General features: G+C 28.3%; 1 pseudogene; it reads right to left on the minus strand.

Moving 5' to 3' along the window:
* LOC102593410 (fatty acyl-CoA reductase 2-like) overlaps positions 1-2,266 on the minus strand; it is a 4,690-nt pseudogene extending 2,424 nt beyond the window's left edge.
* Between the last annotated feature and the right edge of the window lie 3,929 nt (positions 2,267-6,195).

Genomic DNA, 6,195 nt, shown 5'->3' on the forward strand with positions numbered 1-6,195 from the left:
TATATAATGTCGGGTTGGTTTGGTCTCGGGTTGTTTTTTCTTAGTTAAAACCAAACCAACCCAAATATAGTCGGATTCTTTTTTTTCAATACCAAACCAAGTCAAACCAAACCATTAGTCGGGTCTTTTTTTTGGTTTGACTCGGTTTGCGGTTTGGTTCGGTTTTCGGTTCGATTTTATACACCCCTAGTCAGAAGTGTCTAATTTGAACAATTTATCTTGTGTTTACCTAAATAAAATTCACTACCGACAAATTTAAGAAGCTATCAATATATTCAACCATATAAATATTTGAATAAATAATATGCCACCTAAATCCTTGCATCCATCCTGGAAATGGCTCTTTATAGCTACTTGTTATTATTGAGGGACGAATAATAAGTATTGGAATTTCATGTCTCATACTATTTATCATCATTTCACCCATTGCCTTTGTGAATGAATATGTATCTTGCCATCCATATAATTTTGCCCTATTTAATCAACAAACAATTAATTATGTTTTTTTTTTTAAAAAAGAACTCTTTTCTTATATCAATATAATTATATAAAAAGAGTAAATACCTCTCAACTCCTAAATTCTTCATTATTTGCTCCAAGACAATATTATTTGTAATATTGTTCTTCAATTTTGAAACTAAATCAATTTCATTGTCAACATGCAATGATGGAAAATTAGTATATGGAGAAATTGAAGTGAGTTTTTCCTTTGTTATGCTTTCTCCCATTGTAAAAGGCTTCTCCAATATTAATCCTTCTCTTTCTCCATTAGCATATGCTTCAAAGTAATATAAATACGATATATCATTATTGTAATTTAAATTCATATATAAAATCTAGAAAGAGTAGAGCTTATATACAGTGACTATTCTCATAGATATTTTGATTGAATCAATGAGAAGAAAAAATTGAAATGTTTTCATATAAAAAAATTAGAAAACTTTGTGAATCTGTTTTCCACCATACGTTTTCTGTGCACACATACCGGTAGAATAATGCATAAGAAGTTTAAGGTTCTTGCATTTCTTGGCAAACATCATGAGTTGATATGGACCATTCACATTAGCATCAAGAGCTGAATCATACCTAGAAACATATATAAAACAAAAATAAATAAATAAATGTTAATTAAATTGTGTATATATACTATAGTTGATAATTATTTATTTTTATTAAAAAGAGAAAGAATTAACCTCTCATCAAATGTAGTGATGGCTGCAGAGTCAACAATCAAATCAATTTCTTGAGCAATTTTGTCACTAGTAATAATATCCATACCAAGATTTGGCTCATATATATTTCCAACTATAGGAATCAATTTATTTTCTATGAATAACTTGTAGGTTTTACCATGCATTTCTTCTATGCATTTGAATAATTCTGACTCCATAATCTGAATTTTAAACAAAATCAAGGTGTAAATAGTTTACTCACATTATCAGCTAGTCAGTGACGAAGTTGGAATTTTCAATGAGAAAAGTCAAAATACTCCTTTTGCATGTCTAAAATTATCATATTTTGTTTTTCGAAGGATCACAACAATTAACTATATATATGCATTGTAATTTTTTGGCAAAAGTATGTCAATTGGCACTTGTTGGATAAGGGAGACTCCGGACTAGGTATATACAATCGTCAAAGGATGGTCAATTGAAAATCTTTCGTCGGTAAATTTATAGAAGAAAGAATTTTAAACATACTTCAGCTTTTAATCTGTGAAATGCAGCTTCCTTATCCTTTGCCCTGATGAGCAAATAGATCTTGTTTACCTTTGGTGTTGTTCTCAACATTTTTTCAATCAAAGCTACAAAAAAAATAAAACATATTACATAATCAGGTCACTTATAAGATATTAATTACATATAAATCTCTTGATAAACATTAATCGAACATTTTCTAAAACTAATAATTAATATGAATAGGTTAAGATTCACATCTAACAAACTATCTTTACACTGTGAATGTATATAACTTAAATCCATACTCTAAAGCAAGAGCGTAGCTAGGGAGACGCAAGGGGCTTAATTCGAATTCCCTTCATCGCAAAATTACACCATATATGTCGTAGATTTTGACTTTCCTTTACACTTCTTCATATATTATTATTTCCTTATATTTTGAATTTCGTTAATAAAAATCAGGACGTACCTTATGCAAGAAACCCTGTACCACCTGTGACAAGAATATTCTTCCCTTCAAAAAAGTCAACAATTCCTATTCCATTATTGCCTTTTTGAGCTATAATTATTTCTTTTTCATCCTCCATAGTTATGGATGCAACATCAGTGATTGCTTTGAGTTGATGGTGTCCAATTTTTTCAGACTTCATGTAACATAAATTTTTTCTTGATCTTTTTTGGTTCTCAAATGATGAAAAATTGTTACTATATTTAAACATAGTAGAAACATGATTTTGAGAAAATAAATTATAAGTATGTTCCCTTGTATTAATGGGAAAAATATTTGTTAAGAGAAGCATATTGGCAAAAAATAAATAAATTAAAGAGAAGTTGTGGGATATATAGAAGCTAAAATATATTCTCTATTTATAGAGCTAGTTAGGGAGTATAAAGACAGCAATAAAATCTGATATTTGGTGTACCATGTGATGACTGATGAGTATCCCTACTATTATTGGACCATATATTTTAATTTTTCTAAAAATTAATTTTTGGAGGTCAAATTCGATTTCGAGAGTTCTACTCATTCGAATTCGATTTCGTGAAGTCGTAAGGATTCTTTAATGTCTTTGCTATAAGAAAATAACAACAAATTAAGCCTAGACACATTAATACTAAAAAAAAAACCCTGAATTGCCAACGGATTTTACCAACAACCCAAATCCGCTAATATATTAGTAAAAAATTACCAACAAATTGGCAACTAATTTGTTATTTAGAATTTAGCAACGAATTTCTAACGAAATACCAACCGAAGTTTTACTAACTAAATAATTTAGTTGGTAAATATGGAGGGAAAAAATGACGCCTAATTTAGCAACATTTTACTAATGGATTACCAACAAAATTATTACCAACAAACACCTTTCATTGGTAATAATACTAACTGAATATATATCGGTTGGTAAATATGATAAAAAAAAATAGCATATGATTTATTAACGGATTATCAATGAATTACTAATTAAGTATTTGCCAACAAAAGGATTTTGTAGCTAATTTCACCAACTAATTCGATATATGTTGGTAAATTACCAACTAATTGTTATTTGTTGGTAACATGCCAACTAATACTCAATTGTTAGGAACTTTTACCAATGGATCAATTTTTTGGTTTCTAAATTAGTAATGCCACACCGCTATTTTTTCCTCAAAATTTAATTATGTTTTAAAAATAGAGTTTTTTCAATTAAAGTGACATTTTGAAAAGAGATTATTTTATTATTCAGAGTCATCACTTGGAATTGAGTTTTGGTGTTTCAAGTCACCTTATTTAAATCTCTAATCAAAAGAAAATTTGACTCGTTATTTGATTGGTCTGCGAACTAGAAATTTGGGTAAGAAATTCTGTTGACCGAGGGAAAGGTATTAGGCATCCCTCGAGTCCCGTGGTTCTAGCTCTTTATTGACCTTTGTATGACTTGACTTAATTTTTGGATATTATATTATTTAGCTTAATAATAAAAATGTTATTTACCCTCATCCTTTGATTTATTTTAAATATATTTAAAACTATTTTATTTTATTAGTGTATGTTCATTAATTAAAAATATGTATAAGCGCATAAGTTTACTCAAACAAAATAAAGTAGAGTTAAGAAATTTATATTTACAAATCTTGGAGCGTCTGTAATTTCTTTTCTTTTCCCTTTTTCATGTATCTATATTTTTATTGTGTTATTATGGGTAGAGCATATAATAGCTAGGAATTAGAAATTGTGTAGGATTGAAATTTTTTGAGTTTGAGTAAATTTAGAATTTTTCTTTTAGTTAGTTTTAAGATAGGAAATAAATTTTTATGGGATTCATGATTAGTTTTAAAAAGAAAATTATAAAGAATTTTTTTCTTTTCTGCACGTTTTATTTTGTTACTTATATATATATATATATTTATTTATTTATTATTATTATTTTTTAATTCTGTTTCTCTTTTTTTTTTAATTATATTTTTTTTCACGTTTTTTTTAACGTTCTTCCCTTTTTTACTTTTTTTTTTTGTGTGTGTGTGTTAATTGTTGTGTGCGTGTGTTGTAGATTTTTGGTTGCTTTCTTGTTTGTTGTCCGTGTTGGATGTGTAGGCAGGGCCGGCTCTATGCATACTTTAATAAGGCATTGGCCTTAGGCCCCCCAATTTTAGGGGGCCTCAATTTTTTATCAAGAATAAATTATGTGTTAATTTTTTTTATAGAAAAAATATTAATTATTTATGATAAAAAGTATAAATTTAAAATTATTATTTTATTCTCTTCAAGCTCATTCAAATAGAAGAAATCAAGAAAATATTGTTTTATTTCTTACACTCTCTCCACTACTACTCACATTACTTTATTCTTTTTAGGGAAAAGGCTCAAATATGCCATCGAACTTTTAGAAAATGCTCATTTATGCCATCCGTTAAAAGTTTGGCTCATTTATGCCATTGCTGTTAAAGAAAAGGCTCATCCATGCCATTTTTTTTAACTCCGATTTTGCAAAACCATTTTTTACACACCAAACATGGTTTAACACTTTTCTATTGGTGTTTTTGGATCAAATGTACATTTTTTGCTTGTTTTTCTTTAAAAACACCAAGAACATATGAAGAACATAAACAACTCCAAAATTTTCAACATCTTCAATTCTTCACGAAATCATCTCAAATTTCGGCTAAACCATTAATTTCTTTTTTAAAATAAAGAAAAATTCTAAAATCATTTGTAGAGTTCAAAAAATTCACCCATATTTAAAAATATATATTCCAAAAAACGAAAATCAGTCCCAAAATTTCAAAATTTGCTTTGATTCTTGTTTTTAACATTAGATCTTTGTTGACTAGTGTTTTTTGAGTTTATGTTCAAAATTTCAAATGATTTGAAGTTTTGGAGAATCTACCATTAAAGAATGTTCAAGTTTTGAAACTTTGAAGAAATTTCAATTGGATCTTGTTGAGTTAGGTTGAATTCGAGCTCAAAAGAAATTGAGTTTTGGTATCTAGCTCGGAGCGAAACTACTCTTGAAATTTGAGGCGATTCATGAAGAATTGAATAAGTTTGAAATTTGGGAATTGTTAATGTTCTTTATGTGTTCTTGGTGTTCTTAAGGATGTAGAAGCAAAAAATGTACATTTGATCCAAAAACACCAATAGAAAAGTGTTAAACCATGTTTGGTGTGTAAAAAATGGTTTTGCAAAACCGGAGTTAAAAAAAATGGCATGGATGAGCCTTTTCTTTAACAGCAATGGCATAAATGAGCCAAACTTTTAACGGATGGCATAAATGAGCCTTTTCTAAAAGTTCGATGGCATATTTGAGCCTTTTCCCTATTTTTAATGTATGACAAGTATATGTGTACATTGCAAGATGATTTATGTACCATGATAGTAACTATTAAGACATAAATAGATTTTAGGCCTTTAATTAAGATTTCGCTTTAGGCCTCCGATTACGTTGAGCCGCCCCTGTGTAGGTATGTATATTTATGTTGTTGCATATGGTTTTTGGTGTTTTGGTTATGAAGTGTATATGTGTGGGTGTCTGTGTGTTTTTTTTTTGGTAAGGGCGAGGACTGAGGATGTATTGTAGTGTGTATGGTTGTGGGGTTGTAGGATAAGGGTAGTGGTGTTAATGAGAGAGTGGGGTGGAGTGGAAGGTGGGTAGTTTAGGTTATTATTATTATTTTTTAGATGAAATATATATACAAAAATTATAATACTAAAAATATAATTAATTATTTTAAACTAATAAAATATAAGAAAAGTCAAATAGCTAGTTTAAATATATAATTAAGAAATACTAGCTGGTTTATTAAAATTTAAATTAAAAGAAAACATTTTTTTTTTGTACTTTTCAAATCTTTTAAAATAAACTTACAAAAAATACGATGAAAAATAAAATATTTAATGTAGACTTAGAAGAAATATTTAAGGAATAAAAATGGTGTAAAACCTTATGTTCGATCAAAAATTACGTATCTACGACTAACATATTAGAATTTGTTGGTATTTTACCAACTGGTCCACCTTTATTTTGTAATGGAA

Source organism: Solanum tuberosum, unplaced genomic scaffold (assembly GCF_000226075.1).
Source record: "Solanum tuberosum cultivar DM 1-3 516 R44 unplaced genomic scaffold, SolTub_3.0 scf00021, whole genome shotgun sequence".
In the NCBI taxonomy this organism is placed as follows: Eukaryota; Viridiplantae; Streptophyta; class Magnoliopsida; order Solanales; family Solanaceae; genus Solanum; species Solanum tuberosum.